Here is a 17,351-nt window from a genome sequence, read left to right as displayed (position 1 = left end):
GCCACACTACTCCGTTGTGACGCAGCAGGGCGCGGCATCACAGCGGTCGTCGGCACCTGCCCAGGAAGCACACAGTTCTTCCAGGGCAGCGCCACCTGCGCCCTCGGTGGAGTCAGCTAGCGCTACTCCACCACCACCCGCAAAGCTGGCTGCGCGGACCCCCAGGTCAGCCGGCCCAAAGGCCTCGACTCATTAAACTGACAATCCTGTGCTTTCTGCACAGTCGTCCACCGCATCTGAAGATGCGATGGACACAACTTCATCACCCCAGCTGCCTAGGCGGCAAAGCTCACTGGAGCGGAAAAGAAGGGGAAAAGTCCCAATAACAGGTCCCAAGGACCTACAAACCTAAGTTTAAACTTGTCCCCTAAAAACTTTTAATTATGGCGCTCCTCATTTATTGGAACTGCCGAGGACTCTTTAAAAATTTAGATGATATATATGAAATTCTTGCGGACTATCAAGCAAACATACTTTGTCTGCAAGAAACCCATTTAAAACCAGCAGACTCAAATTTCCTTAAGCAATATAATGTATTCAGGAACGACAGGCAAGGCAGCTCTCACTCCTCTGGTGGCGTTGCCATTGTAACACAAAAATCAATCCCTTCTCGAAACATCTCACTCAACACAGATTTAGAGGCAGTGGCAATCAGAAGCTCAGTTTATGGAGGAGTATGGAGTATGGAGGAGCTGCCATGGAAAGGACTTTCAACAGCATGAAGGCAGATGGGAAAAAAGCACAACATACAAATGTTGTGAATGGTATGAAGGGCAGAACAGTGCTAACGAAGCTGCCTGGTTACGATTTAGTTTGGGGAACAAGCCCAGACTATATGCATGTGGTTCTTGAAGGTGTGGCTAAGCAATTTTGTTCCTTGTGGCTACATTCGAGAGGTGCTGAATATTACATTGGTGCACGAGAAACAGTGAACTCTTTAAACAGGAGGTTATTGGCAATTAAGCCCCCAAATTGGTTCACACGTACACCTCGAAGATTATCTGGCTTTGCTATCTGGAAAGCCAGCGAATGGAAGTGGTGGGTTCTTCATTATTCACTACCGTGTCTTCGTGGCTCTTTGCCAGATATTTACATAAAACATTTCAGTTTGCTTGTAGAGGGAATCTACATACTTCTACAGGACACCATATCATCAGATGATATTCTCAGGTTATCAGATCTTCTGTCAGAGTTTGTTGTGCAAACACAGTCATTGTATGGATTGTCTGCAATGACCTACAATGTACACCAACTTCTGCATCTGCCAGAGTGTGGCTAAACTAGGACCTCTTTGGTCACATTCTTCATTTGTATTTGAAGGTGGAAATGGACTTCTTGTTAAACTGGTGAGTGGAGCTAATGGTGTTCCTCTGCAAATATTAGAACATTACATACTTGCTCGAAAGTTACAGACAGCAAAAGCGACTTTAAACCTTTCACCAGGAGCAGTAGATTTTCTGGGTGTACGGAGGAAAAGAACCAGTCAGCAAACAGTTTTGCTAGGCACTGGAAAGCCATGCTTAAACTTGGATTCAAGTGAAAAGCAGGCTATTGCTGATAAGCTTGGCTGTGACTCAAGTGTTATTGAATATAACCGAGTGGTCATCAGTCAGCAAACATTTCACTCTGCTCAGTATACCAGGCCTATAAAGACTAACAACAGTGCATTTGTCAGCTTTTCTGGCTCTTTTTTCTAATTCATAGAATTCTTAGTGGCGAAAATTCTTGCATAATTTTGCAGTGCCAGGAACTACTACTTGTCGAAAGGCTCTATGCAAAGCACCTTTTGATTTGTGTCAAAAGAGAAGAGCCGTTAGTTTACATAAAACCCAGTGAGTTATGTGTGTGTTTATGGAAATAGACCACATTATTTTTGTTTCAACGATTCCAAACCTCTATGAAAAAGACTAACTCTCATGCTCAAAACAGTCTGGTGAACAGTATTCAGCCATGATACCGAAGGTCTTGGCTTGGAACTGTATGCGTACAAATAATGTTTGTACTTTTCTGGTTATACATTTAAAAATGTGGCATATACTGTTTCAGAATACGTTTCTGCTGAGAGATTGCAAATATAAGGTTTTTGTAAATACACCATTGTCACATAATCAATTTTACGCTCATTTGACGGAATGGGTGGGGAACTGCATAGTATGCATTTTGACAGCAGTAATGTGGCTGCCAACAGTCACAGTAGCCAAAAAATGACAATTTTTGGTGGCAATTATGCATGGTTTGGGTCAGTGCCCTACAAGTAGTGCAGAACCATATGCAACTGCCCTCATTTGGTGATGACAGTGATCGAATCAACAGCACTTCAATAGCAGATCATGGTGACGCAAAGCTCCTCAATATATATGCAGTCATGCTAGGCAGCTGAATGATATCTCAAAAGCACAGTTGTTTTTGACAGAATGGCATCACTGTTACACCTTGCCTCAAGCCTGTTTGCTTTGCTGTTTTCCTTTGAGTTATTATCCCCTTCAGGCGCGAATTAAGAATTAAGTAGAAAAAAAAATTTAATTTCATTTCAGCATGTTTCTATAAGTCACTGCAACACATTGCAATCGACAAAATAGATTTTATTGCAACTCAGAAAAAATTAGTTCGCGTGCACAATTGTGCACAGAGCGCCCCAATGGCAGTTTTCCAGGTTTTGGTTTTGGTCAATGTTTAACAGTGAAAAATGGATCTTCTTGGCAAATTTGCGGTTACAAGGCACATTTTGTAATAGGTTTGAGGCCTACATTACAGAATTTCACATTCTATTATGAAATTCATAAAAGCAGTCTTTTGCTGAAGACAAACAAAGAAAAACATCGCACTTGCGGCAGCAGATTCGGGATCTCGAGCTGCATCCATCATTCCTGCAGCGTTGTGCAAAGTGAGTAGACATGTGCCTTGGCCAGTGGTTGATGCCATCATACCTGGTGGAGTTTGTGGGCATTGGGCTACAGTTATGTGCCTTCCGAGAAGTACTTCGAGGCGCAGCGTTGCTCGGCCGGCCCCTCTTTGGCCGCTCGCTTTTGTTCGCCTCGATGAGACTGCGGGCTACATCCGTCTGAAAGGCCATGACGTCTTTTATGTCCTTCTTGGGGATTCCTTCTTCATTGGCATCCCGAACATACTCTATCCATCCATTGCAAATAGCAAATGTCACAAAATGTGAGATAGCACGGACGGGCCACTTCCTTGTCTTGGCTTTCAGGGGATACAAGGACATTAAAAAATCTAATTTGTCCACGCCCCCCATGAAGCTGTTATATTGAGCAATGACTTCAGGGCAATCAATTTCAATGTGCTGCTTCTGTGAGTCGCTCCACCTTTTCACCTTTGACATCATCCCAATGCCGACAGTAGTCGACACCATGTTCACCGGCCCATTATCGTGCCACCTGACAATGACAATGTCCTCTTCTTCGCTTATTTTTCGGTCGTAGCTGCCTCGCCCAATTCGCTTCAGATCCTTATCACTTTTTAAAGGGCATCCGAGGAGTCGGTTCGATCGGATGGTTCCAGTGGCTAAAATTCCAACCTCTTTTAGTTCCCGGAAGAGAGGCACAGATGAAAAATAGTTGTCCATGTACACTTTCATGTTGTGCCCATGTGGAAGATGCTGTACAAGCCGCATGACAACAGAACCCCCAAGACCAAGATGGGAATGGTTCTCACTTATGCCTGTGCCCTTCCCCTGGTAAAGCTCCAAGTCGTGCGCCAAGCCATCAGCACTGCAACGAACGAAGATTTTGACTCCCTCCGGGTTTGGCTTCCCTTTGATAAATTGCTTCGCGGCAACCCTTCCGGTGAATGGCATTATCTGCTCGTCGATGCTTTGAACGGGCAACGGGTGAAGGTCAAGACACCGGGTTTGTACTGCTTTGATTATTGGCCTCACTTTCCAAAACTTGTCTGTTGTAGGGTCCCTTGGGCTGTTGACATCAGTGATATGCAGCATGGCCCTGAGTTTGAAAAACCGCTTGGATGACATCATGTCAGCAATTCCAGGAATCCTTGTACCCTCTTGCCAATACATGCGTATCCTGGGAAACTTTAGGACTGCCATCCGCATCATTATTCCGAAGAATACCTTAATTTCATCCGCTGTAGTCTGCAGCTCTATTCCATCTTCCTGTAATGCGTAAATGTTTGTGAACTTGGCCAGCTCACTAAATATGTCCTGCGTAAAATACTTGAGAAAGTACTGAAGAGGCTCCAGCAATGAAGTTATAGGCTGCTGACTGAATGTGCAGTCAGTATTTGTAGGAGTAAACTCCTTAGATATCCACTTTACTTCCACTTTCTTTTTTCGTTTTGGTTGGGGCGGTTGGGGCAGCAGGGGCTCTTCGTCCTCGCTATCCTCACCAAATGTACCTGTTGCTGTATTTTCACTCTCTTCAGGCTGTGAGAGAGTCTGTTAAAGTAAACAAGAATTAGATGATGAATGTTATTTGCAGAAATGTTAGATAAATAGACACTTACTGTTACTTCTGCGGTCTCATCCAGCTCATCGTCGGAGAAGTCGCCATCCGAGGCATTTCCATCGGCAATTTTTAGCAACAATTGCTCCGCTGATGATGTGGTGGCCTTTAATCTTGCCCGCGAGTGATCTTGGAGACCTATAACACACAAAACACGCCCTTCAATCCACTGTAGCATACGTAAGGCGCGTAAGCAAGCGGTGTGTGTTTAACGAGATTGTGGGTATTCAGGCGCGGTGTGCACTTTTGTGCACGCATATAACTTTCTCGTCGTCACGCCAGCCTCGCTCCACAGATGCAAAAACAAATATTATTAGCAGAAACCTGATATCTTATATAACAACTCACCACAAAATGCAGTTACTATTGAACAGGCACGATGGCAAAATGAGGAGATTTTTCGGAGGTACTCACGTGTCAACCCGTAGAACACGGAAGCGTCCATCTTGACTGTTTGTTTGTGGTTGAGCTTCGCACTCTCAAAACGAGATGGCGCTAGTAGTCCATGCGCGAGGCGTACACAAATGTGCACACAGCGCCTGAATTCCAGAAAAGTCTTTTTACTTGCGGCGACCGCTGTTAGAAGTTAGCGTGCACAAATGTGCACACCGCCGCTGAAGGGGTTATAGCTGTTTCAAATTTGCCAGTTAGCTGTGGTGGCACAACCAAGACAATGACTGTTTGGACAAAACCAAATTTCCAAAAATGAATTTGATTTACATCTATCAGTGTTTTTGAGTTTGTATCAACGACTCCAAACCCTGTATATGGCCCTCATGGTTGCTGTGGTATGTAGAAGGCTGTTCAAATTAAATTTCTCTTTCCCATTGCGACATGTAGTGGTCAGACTAAGAGCTCGCAGTGGAAGAATTATCTCTTCTGTTCTTACAATATGTGTGCCTATGTTTGGCAGTTCTTTCCGTGAGTATAGGGTTGTACAAACGCATATGCTTGCTTGCATGAACAAGCTCTGCAAGTTGTATTAACCCTTTGTAAGGCACGGTATATTTTTTTCAGAAACTAAGAAAAGTGTTGTGTTATTTGACTAAACGAAGCCAACAGAAATAGTTTGCACGAAATTTCATGCCATATAAACAAGTAGTTTATTAAATAAAAGTGGGACATATGTGTCCCACTGACACTCAGTGGAATTTCAGGAAGTGGGACGTATTTGTCCCATTGCCTCTCAAGGGCTTTCAGTTTACTTCCGACCAGCATGAAGAGGCCCAAAACATGTTGCGCAAAGCGGCACATTGCATGCAGAGCACAAGACTGGTGCGAGCTTCTTTCTTGGTACTCGAGCACCAGCGACATCGCCTCCTTTTCGCGACCTTCTGAGGGTGGTGTCCACCTCCCAGAAATCGGACTTCGTCCTCAACTCCTACCATTTTTTGTCCGTTTTTGGTACCTTCTTTGTTGGCTTTATAAGGGCGATTGTTAGAGCCTTTGAAGGTTTGGCCGTTTATCAGCTGGCGACCGAGGACCAGCCAGAACCACAGGTAGCTCATTTGATTGTCTTGTTTCATTTGGAGGAAAGCATTCACTACTGCTGCATCCAGCAGAAAGTAGAAAATTCGGTACCAGGACTTCTTAGATCTGTCTGCCGGATACGCATTTCTCCTCTGGTCAAGCTTGTCGACTCCACCCATCCAGGTGTTGTAGTCTGAGATAGCCTTTGGGCATTGGACAGACACGGACGAGCCATTGGCGAGCTTTCGAACAACGTCCGCAGTGTCATTCGGGTGATGAAAGTTGGAAAGTACGTGGACGTTTTTCGTATCTTTCCACTGGTAAGCCGTTATGTTTCCTTTTGTCCGCCATACATAGTCACCCTTTTGCAGCTTATCATGTCTGATTTCTTCAGGGAGATCCTTGCGATTTGTTCGAACGGTCCCTGCTGCCAGAATTCCCTTTTCTTTCAAGGCCTCCATTAGCCGTGTGGATGTAAAAAAATTATCAAAATATAGCTGTGTGCCAGGCTCCACACCATCAAGCAGGGAGAGCACAACATGTTCTCCGAGACCCATGCCGGCTGGGCGGTCGGCACCTTTCCCTTCATAAACCTGAAAATCAATCAGGTATCCTGTCTGGGAGTCAGCGCGGCACCAAACCTTATATCCGCGTTTTATTGGCTTCATAGGGAGGTATTGCTTCAAAGATGACCGCCCTTTGAAGCGTATCATGCTCTCGTCAATGGCTTGATGGGAAGACGGAGTGTATTGCCGCTTGAAGCTGGCATTCAGCGCTTGTATGAGAGGGCGTACTCTCGACAATCTGTCGTACCCGTCTTCACCTTTCTTTTTTTCTTTGGTGAGGTCGTTGATGTGTAAACAGTTCATAATGTTTTGAAAATGGCGGAATGACATGACCCTTGATATGTCAGGGCAATTGAAGAAACTGTCGCTGCTCCAGTATAGATACATTTGATGCCTTGGATTGGTGCTCATCAGCAGCAGTATGCCAAAATATGCGCGAAGTTCATCAATTGTCAGCTCTTTCCAGTGCTTGCGGTCTTTCTGCTTTGCAAACCGGTTTGTCTCTGTTACTAGTGTATGCATGACACTGTCGTCAAAATATAGAGCAAAAGCTTCACATGGCGTCGTCGGTGATTTTGATGAGAACTGTGGGTCCCAAATTTTCGGGTCGCGGACGGCATGCTCCGGTTCGCTGCTACCCCAGAAACCAGGCTCCTCTTCGACTTCTTCTTCAGCAGAAACTTCAGGCGCTTTCGTTCGTTTTTTTGTCTTTCTGGTGTAAGTAGCCTTGCGCTTTTTATGTCTGCTTGTTGAAGCTGCTGCTCCATCGTCGCCGCTTTCTTCATCCGAGTCCGGCGGAGCGAGCTCGGGTACGAAGTCGTCTGTATCCTCATCCGAGTCACTCGAAGTGGGGTCGTCCGGAAGGCTAAAATATAGCTCAAGTGCTTCTGCTGCCGTTAGGAATCGTTTATCTGCGTTTTCAAGAGCAAACAAAATACAAAAGTTTGAGTAACGTATCCCTCAACACATCGTCACCGAAAAGCGGGAAGTTAGGCCTAGCATACTTCATGCTGTTTTCTAAGGGTGGTCGTATTTATACAAGATTTTCAGGCTAAGTATTGCTTTTATTCCTCAAAAAATGCGATTAAAACAAGCTACTGGGCTCAGTTTTGAAGCACAGAAACGGAAACACTCACCTGACATCTCGAATTATTCTTGTTTGGAGACACACCAGGAAAAAAATTCTTCGCCTTTCCGAACGGAGACACAATTTTCCAAACAACGGACGCCTAGCACCACCTGTCGTAGAAGCAGCAAAACTACTTCCAGGAGTAATTACAGCATCCGCTGGTAGATGGCAGCACAGTAAAAAACGGGATGCAAGCGTCCCAATGCCTTTGAAGAGCCCTTTTCTGCGGCGTAAAAAGTGGGATGTATATGTCCCATTGCCCTACAAAGGGTTAACTGTTGTCTAAATAATGCTGTGTTTTCATGTTTTAATGTGTCTTATAGTAATAATACTGCATGCATACTTTTTGCTTCTTGTCGATATTCCATGATAAATTGCCGTTTTTCAAGTTCATTCACTCAATAATGCTTTGTCATTTATCACAATAGTTCCTGGATGAAGGAAAAACCGCAGTGTGTACAAAGTGCCATGATCTCAATTTTGAATATGATAGTGACATCTGCAAATTAGTTTTGGCATTTTATACAACTGAAAATCATGTTCACACTGGTCCTTTTTTAGATGATAAACTGGCTCCTTATTAATGACTTCACTGTTGGTGGTCTAAAGTACTCTCATTCATGTGTCTATCTAAATTTGCTTAAATCTGGTTGTTTACTTATAGGCGTTGAAAGTATATATAGACAACATGTTGTAACAGTTGCATTTATGGTATTCACACTCAGGCTGACATATGAGAGCTAGACTGAAGTATGTGAATAGTATTCACAAGGAGGTCATCACCCACCGTTCTCCTACCTTTGTAAATATATTTCAAAGCAATATTTCTGTTTAGATACGCATTAGTTGCTGTAGTCTCTCTCATGTAAATGGCATATAATGCAATAAAGTGGAGCACGCCTGTCATGAAACTGTACTGGTGCTTTATTTATTTAAATTTCATATTACATTTTCTCAAAATAGATATTGCTGCTGCACTTCAAAAGACATGTGCATTGAATTAAAATGCATTTAAGGTTATGCATATCAACTGAAAAAAAAATTCATCAATAACAACAAACTAGCCTGTATTTCAACGAATGAAAAAAAGAGATTATCATAGTATCACAGTTTAGTCTGAGTTCATTTCATTTTATATTCTATTATTGCATTGAATATGCAACTGTGTTTAATAATCTGTACACATGGCAGGCAGCCCATTGGGGGTTGTTGTCATCAGGTGTGGAGGTGCCATATAAGTTCATGCTATCTCTACTATGGCTTTATTATTGCTTCAGTTAGATTTGTGTGCGCTGTGTGATGAACTCTATTTGGCTGTAAAAGACTGATACATCATCATTTCAGGTTTGTATTAGGGCACACAATGAGATCTATGTGCTGCCTATCAGTTTTGTAAAGAGGTTTATGGGTCAGGTAGGAATATGTACCAGACTTGTAGAAGGACCCATAGGTGACACATTGATATCTATATGCCGTATACAAGTCTGGTAAAAAGTTCTATGGGTCAGGTAGGGATATCTACCAGACTCATAGAAGGACCTACAGGACTTATACATATTCCTAAGAGACTTGTAGAAATTTGTATCAGTTTTTTTGCTAGGGAACGCTTCACGACAGTAACGTTGAGTTTATTGCATTTTTCTCTTTGAAACTTGTAGAGAACGCATTGCAAATTGAAAAATGTGTTGTCGTAAGCAGTGACATGTTGGCTACGGCAAGCGCCTACGGTTGTGCAGCGACAGCTTTATCAAGTGTGACCGTCCTCTCGCCGGATGACCTGGCGGCTTTTCTGAGAAAAGTTGACAAGCTTCATGTTTGTGACGGATGTCGAGGCCCTTGCAGCCACTGCAGTTCATCTAAGTGCAAGGTGCTGTCACCACAGCCTGTGTGTGCGTCCTGCCGGGTTCGCAAAAAAGGCTCCTGAGAGAAGGCAACGCGAAAACGAAGTGGAATTGCCCGAAGACATAACAAAGTGAGGAACTTACAGAAAAAGCTTATGAGAGCTGCATCAAAAACGTTTCCTTCATGCAAAGCATCAAGGAATTGAAAAATCGGCTCACAGTCGAAAAGACCAACTCGATTAACAAGGCATTGAGTTCACTCCCTCCTCTTCAGCAGCTGGCATTCCAAACATCACTTAAGCATTTGCAAGCAAAGAGTCCTAGAGGGGTGAGATACTCCAGAACATGGTCATTGAACTGCCTGCTCCTCCGGATAGCAAGTCCAAAAGCCTACAACATGATCCGGAATATGAAACTGCTCCCCTTACCAACTTGCAGCCAATTAAGTCAGATTATTTCAGGAGTGCCAACCGACTATGGCTACAACGAGGTTGCCCTGAAGACAATCCAAACTTTCTTCAAAGACAAATCGATTGTTGAGAGGCTTGGCACACTTATACTAGATGAAGTCAAGCTGAGACAACCATTGAATTCAATAAGTCAACATATAAATTTGATGGCTTCATTGACTTTGGAACTATCACAGCACAAGGCAATGCTGTGGCAGCAGATCATATGCTCTGGTAATTATGTTTGTGCCGCTCTTTCATAAGTGGGTGCAGCCAGTTGCAAGTTTTGCAACTAGAGGGGCTGCTCCTGGCTTTGTTCTGGCGAAGTCAATTTTGGAATCAGTGCTGCAGCTGGAGTGGCATGGTGCTTCAATTATTGCAGTAGTCAGTGACGGAGCTGGCAATAACAGGTCAATGTAGACACGTGTAGGAGTCTCTGGAAAAATCGATAAAGTGGTAAACAAGATTCCTCACCCTTCACTCGAAGATGGACGTTTTCTGCATTTCCTGTGCGATGCGCCTCACATTGTGAAGTGCGTGCGAAATAACCTGTTGACTCACACTTTTGCAAAGGTATGATATATTTATTTTCTTAATAACTTATTCACATTACCACATACTGTTTAGTATTGCTGTTCTGAACGGTTTCAATACTTTATTTTTCACAGGCTGGCTCAGATCTGATAAACTTTGGCCATTATCGGCTACTTCACAACACTGAAAAGGACAAGCAGTTGAAGATTGTACCAAAACTCACTGCATCTCATGTAAATCCGGGGAAGCTGGAGAAAATGAATGTCCAACTGGCAACTCAGGTATGGTACCAGTACCTTTATATGCCTGTCACATAGTCTCTTACCATATACAAAAGGCATTATTTACTCAACTCGTCATGCATCTGAACATCGTATTTTGATGTCCTAATTTCAGTTGTTTAGCAGGAGTGTGGCCATTGGCATGAAGTTTTATCGAGAACAACACCACCCAGAGTTCCATGATACAGTGGGCACAGAGAGCTTCACTCTCCGTATGAACAACTGACGCGCTCAATGCAAGGTGTCCTGCTGAAGGCATCCGGAAAGATTCTCCTAAAATCAAGGCGAGGCAAGCTTGAATTTCCCGCTTACATCTTGTAAAAGGGAATTATTCTAACAAACATACTTTGCTTTATTGCTGGTAATTAAAGACTTCCTTGAAATGCTTGATGCCACTGAGAGGAGCAGCATTGCACAAAACACTAGAATGCTTGCCTCCCAAATGACTACGGAGTCCCTCAGAGTGACACTGTTGTCAGTCTCGGATATAATTGCTCTTCTCCATAATCAGAATGTTACATATGTGCTCACTGCGAAACTAAATCAGGACCCCTTAGAGGTATGTGTAGAAATGCCTTTTTCCTTTGTTTTAAATATCTTGTGTACAACCACTAAAAACTATGTGCCACTGATATCATGAAAAGCGCTATGATTTCGAAATTCTCGCATCCAAACAAATCTGGTGTTTTTAAGTTAATAAGTTTGCATGTACTTTCTGTGTTTTCAGTACTGTTCTAACTTTTGGTCATTGCTATGTAAGCTGCACAGTTGCGTGTACTTGTAATCTACGTCTAAAAATTTTTTTCTTCTATTTCTAGCGCTTCTTTGGAGTTGTGAGATGCTTTGGAGGTCACGAAGATCACCCCACAATTACTCACTTTGGACAGATTTTTAGACTTCTTAGCCTCTACACACCTCTCAAGGTGGCCATAAAAGGCAACTGCACAGGTGAAGTGGACCCAGTCCTTGTTGCGGTCGACGAAAACTTAAACAGCATGAGGCTGGACGCACTTTCCAGGAAACAAGCCCGTGAGAAAGAGCTGAGGAAGATTATCAGTCAGATTGACTTGAAAGAACCGACTGACGACAGGCTCCAGCACAGTTATAGCCGCCCCACTGCGAAAGAGAGTGCCCTGTATTATCTTGCAGGGTACATTGTTAAGAAAATTCGCAAGTTCAGTACATGTGATGATTGCCTGATGACCTGTGTGTCAACGCAGCATGTGCCTCCAGCTGCTGTACTGACCGAAATGAGGTCATTCAAGCCTGGCGCTCTGCAGCATTCATCGGGTGCTTTGTCCAGCATGATCAATGCTATCGAATGTGTCATTGAAGAAAAGACGAAGACTAATGAGGTTTTCGGAGATCTGTTTTGGTCTATTTTAGAGAAACTTTCAAAAATGGCTCTGGTTAAAGTAGGATGCAGCCTTCATTACGAAGAGGTGAGTGCTCCGTCATTAAATTCTATATGAGTACTCGTATGTATTTTTATTCCAAGTTCGTTCAACAGCATCAGAGCTCCAGCATACAAGTAAAGGCAGCCAGGAAGCGAACCAAGCTTCTGTAGTGTTTCTCTGAAACTGCTGCAAGGTTGTACGCACAGTACAAGGCCATGTACTGTCTTTTATTATGACCTTGCATAATAAAAGGATTGTGTGCCCAAGGCCAGTGTATATAGTATCTGGTCCGCATGTTGCATGTTATGCACGATTTCTGAGAAAGAATGTGTGCCAAGTGTAAATGCTGTGCTTGGCTGAATTAAAGGATGAAATATTGTGCAAAATTATATTTCATTTGGCGAGCGCCGGCTATTTCCCTGTATTCTAGCACGCTTGAATATGCAGAAAAAAAGACTACCAAGCCGGAGGTAAGAATGATGGCCCTTGTCTCGCTACACTCGTTTGCTATAGGTAGCTGCAAACAATTCGAATGACGGTAAAGATGCTCTAAGAACTACCTACTGCGGTAGCCCAGTAGGTGTCGTCGCGCTACTAATTCTGAGATCGCGATTGTAATTCTCGGCCGCGTTTCCGGGAGGCGGAGGGCACGTGTGTGCTGCGATTAAGTGGAAACTTGGGCCAAAACGCCTAAATATTTGCAGTCGAGCAGCGAAACCACTCCTTTGCCATGCAGACGACGCGAAGTTCTTGGAGCCTGATTTGACGCCACTGCCATCTGACGGCGGAGCAGGAAAGTGTGCCATTTGCTATGCCATAGCCTCCTTTATACTCTGTGCCTGTCAACGCGCCGCGCGAACAATAGAGCGGCGCCGTCGAGTAAAGTTGCTGACGCAGGGGTCGAGGCGCACAGGTCGCACGGGTACGAATGTCGGCGCGGGGCGGGAGCGCTGTTATTCGCTAGCGGGATAACTGTTCCTAAGCATGAGTCGTGCATATTCAGCATATTTACTTGTAAGTCCGACATCCACTAAGCATAACAAGTGATCATGATACTTGTTAGGCAGTAACACCCACGCTATATGACATTTTATGTCAGGTAGTTTCAAGAAATTGCGCATGGCTCAAAAAACTGCATGACTGCTCCGCTAGCACCAATGGCAATAGAAAAATTACAATGCTAGTCTACGCTGCAATAAAACAAAATTTAAGAAGAAAGGCACCAGCATTTATTTACACATTTCACAACAGCAATTGTGCTTCAAGAGTACATGTAGAAGTGGTGTGATGAATAGCTGCCACAAGTAGGGAAAAAAGTTCACGGTGACTGCTGTCACTGATAGCACTTCAGAAGCCAGCTTGATTTACAGATGATTGGAACAACTGCATCGGAGTATGTCATTGAGATCTGTAAGGAGAACAATTTTGGTATCAGCTGTTACTTTCAATGATTCAGCGCGTCGTACAAACGTCTTTTTTTTTTACTAGAAAAACAAGGAAAGACAAATATATGCGTTGCATCTTTCTGTTTCGATCACTTTAAAATAATCGTCACAACAGGCAAAGCTCGTGTTTTTATTTTTTCACAGAATTGCGCAGTTAGCGAAACAAAAAAATACTGCGCTGGAGCACACGTAACATACCACACAGACGAGCTAACCAGGGAGGAAGTTCGCATCGCAGTCCAGAAAATACACGTACACATTTAATATTATCATTACCTTACTGACGCGTAATAAACACACTTCTGGTTCTGTCATTATTTCCCACAGGCCTTAATGTGGTTGAGTGCGAGAAGGGAAACTAATATAGGCTTAGCAAGATTTGGTTTAACTCACTTGAAAGTAATCATCTTCACAATAGATAAATCTTCTGTTTCTATTTTATCACAAATTTTTGTAATTAGCGTACAGTGCAAAAAAAAAGCTTCGCAGGAGCACACTAACACACTACGCAGACAAGCTAGGCAGGGAAGCAATTAGCATTGCAGTCCAGAAAGCACAGGTGCGCATCTAACATTACTATTGCAGTATTGACGCTTAATAAAAACATTGGTGCTGTCACAGCCCCGCCGGGGTGGTGCAGTGGTAAGACGCCCGACTACTGTGCCGGAGTTCCCGGGTTCGAACCCGACCGCGGCGGCTGCGTTTCGATGGAGGCGAAACGAAGAGGCGTCGTGTGCTGTGCGATGTCAGCGCACGTTAAAGATCCCCAGGTGGTCGAAATTACTCCGTAGCCCTCCACTACGGCTCCTCTTTCTCTCTTTCCACTTTCATTCCCACCTTCCTCCCTTCCGTTACGGCGCGGTTCGGGTGTCCACAGAGCAAGTGTGACAGTTACTGCGCCTTTCCCTTCCTGTGAACCAATTTAACATTGGTGCTGTCACTATTTTTTACAAGCCTCAAAGCAGCTGAATACTACGCAGCGATCGCCAGAAGGACAAAGCAAAGTTGGCACTTACCAGTTGGCGCAATGCTGTATTCCTGCAGCACCCGAAGGCAGAGAAATGTAGAAGCATGACCTTGTACACAGCAGAACAGTCCACGAAACAGCGAGACAGCGGCAGCGCGTGGCTATCCGGACCGCTTTGCAACACGGCGCACCCGACACACTCACGGCGCACCCGGCACTCGTCTGGCGAAGGTGACCCTACGTCGCCGTCGCCATCTCGCGGCAGCCAGCGGCGTAACTTGTCAACGGAGAAGGAGCAGCGGAGTTTGAAAACTAACCTAGTCTAGTAACATTGGATCAAACTGCAAGCTATACTGCGCCACATCATGTACATTCATTAGCCTCGCAGTTTGGAGCAAATGAAAAGTGTTATTGCTGGCTACGTTGGTTGGTTCATAGGAAGGGAAAGGCGCAGTATCTGTCACACTTGCTCTGTGGACACCTGAACCGCGCCGTAAGGAAAGGGATGAGGGTGGGAGTGAAAGGGGATAGAGAAAGAGGAGCCGTAGTGGAGGGCTACGGAGTAATTTCGACCACCTGGGGATCTTTAACGTGCGCTGACATCGCACAGCACACGGACGCCACTTCGTTTCGCCTCCATCGAAACGCAGCCGCCGTGGTCGGGTTCGAACCCGGGAACTCCGGCACAGTAGTCGGGCGTCTTACCACTGCACCACCCCGGTGGATGAACAAAAGATCGTTCTACGCCTGACGGAGGAGGCTTACTCCAAGACCTTCTCTGCGGCCACGGAGCAGGAAAGCCGGCAAGGAGACCCTCCCCCTGGCTGAGCCCCTGCCCCGAGGTCCATGTCGGTGTAAATAAAGTCTTCTCACTCGCTCACTCATGCAGATTATTTCACGCACGTGATGATCATTTTTACAAGTGCGTGAAATAATCTGCATGAGTGAGCGAGTAAGAAGACTTTATTTACACCGACATGGACCTCGGGGCAGGGGCTCAGCCAGGGGGAGGGTCTCCTTGCCGGCTTTCCTGCTCCGTGGCCGCAGAGAAGGTCTTGGAGTAAGCCTCCTCCGCCAGGCGTAGAACGATCTTTTGTTCATCCACATTTGGGCTGCAGATGTAGGACTTCCAGGTAATTTGATCAAGGGGATCAGTTTCTTTAGCTCCCGGAGGATCGGGGCACTGCCAGATTAGGTTATTTTTGAATCAGAGGTATGTTGCAGAGATTGCAAGCCTCTGGGTCCCCTGCGAACTCATGCAGAGTAACATGAGGAAAGAAAGACCCCCTCATCACCTAGAAGGAGCTCTCTGAGACTCCCAGACTAAACAGAAGGATCTATCCACCACCAGATAGGTCCCTAATACCCTCAGAATGCGAAAAATGCATGACACGTCGCAGCAGAGTGGGCAGTTCGAATTTGGCGCCGAAGCCGCTGCATCACGTGGTCCCCGGACTTCGCCTCAATACCTATAGCTCCCTGCCCGCCTCTTTGTTGCGTTCTCGCACAAACATTAGGGGGTCAGTTAGATGTCTCTTAAGATAGTAATGGCGAAAGCCTACCCTTCCTGCCATATCATTTGCCCCTTATCGGCGATCGTTGTAGTGCTACATATAATTACCCGCATCCATGGTCATGAGCCTTCCTATTCAATAAAGGAATTTCAATAATAATAATAGTTATAATTGGTTCGGAGGAAAGGAAAGGCGCAGTATCTATCACACTTGTTTCTGTGGACACCTGAACTGCGTCGTAAGGAAAGGGACGAGGAAGACAAAACATCTTTATTTATTTATTCAGCTAGGGGGCAGGACCCTCAGTCCAGGGTCCCATTGGCCGTGGCTGCAGTAACAGCGCGGCGAGCCAACCATTGCTGGCGCTCCGGGCAGGGGTCCTGCAGGGCGGCCTCCCAATCTCCCATGCAGGGGTGGGGGAGAGGGCTTAAAGAAGGGGTAACTTGGCATGCCCAAACCATGTGGTTGAGCGTTGCCCGCTCACCGTAATGTGGGCAGTAAGGGGAATAAAGGGAGGGGGGGGGTACCAGAGGCTTAGGAGAAATGATGTAATAACGGTATTAGCTTGCAGGCGGCGGTAAGTTGCTGCTTCTTGAGTAGACAGGGTGGGAGAAGGGGGAGGTAATGTACGGTGAGACAGCCTGTAGTGTTCAAGCAGTTCTGTGTATGTAAGGATCGGGGAGGCATACGTGTGATCCGGGAGGGGGGAGGCTCGGGGAAGGAGCTCGCGAGTGTGTCGATGGGCAGCTTCATTGCCGGGCATCGACTGGTGTCCCGGAATCCAGATCACACTGATCCTTTTCGGAGGATTAGCGACGAGGATTCGGCGGCTGGCGGCACCGATGCGTCCGCGAAGATAGTTATGGCAGGCGGTGCGGGAATCTGGCATGATGGTAGCTTGTGCATTAGTGGCGGCGGCCAGAGCGATGGCTGCTTCTTCGGCAATACTCTGTTCGGTGGTGCGAAGAGAGGCATAGTTGAGGAGAGTGCCCACTGGAGATGTCACGGTAGTGGCCATATGTCCGTTAACAGGGCCAGCAGCGTCTACATAGAGTATTCGGTTGGCTGTCCCATATTCGAGAGAGGTGAGTGGCTCTTGCCTGTCAGCGGTCTTGGTGATATTCTGCATGCATGTGCTTAGGAAGAGGTTTGACGGTAATAGCTCGGCGGATATTCTGTGGCAGATCTTCGCGGTTTTGGGTGGTATAGGGCGGGGCAATATTGAGTTTGAAGGACATGTCTTCCAGTGGACGAGGCCGCTAAGCGGACAAGTTGCGCCA

The 17,351-nt window shown here is 45.5% G+C and overlaps 1 pseudogene; it reads left to right on the top strand.

Annotated features, from left to right (window-relative positions):
- The first annotated feature begins 553 nt into the window (after window positions 1-553).
- LOC146195076 (uncharacterized) lies at window positions 554-2,164 on the top strand (annotated as a pseudogene).
- Window positions 2,165-17,351: the final 15,187 nt, after the last annotated feature.

This window comes from Amblyomma maculatum, chromosome 3 (genome assembly GCF_055883805.1).
Source record: "Amblyomma maculatum isolate TAMU_Amacu chromosome 3, ASM5588380v1, whole genome shotgun sequence".
Taxonomy (NCBI): Eukaryota; Metazoa; Arthropoda; class Arachnida; order Ixodida; family Ixodidae; genus Amblyomma; species Amblyomma maculatum.
Note: the sequence above shows the minus strand (reverse complement) of the source record. Positions and strands in the feature narration are given on the sequence as shown.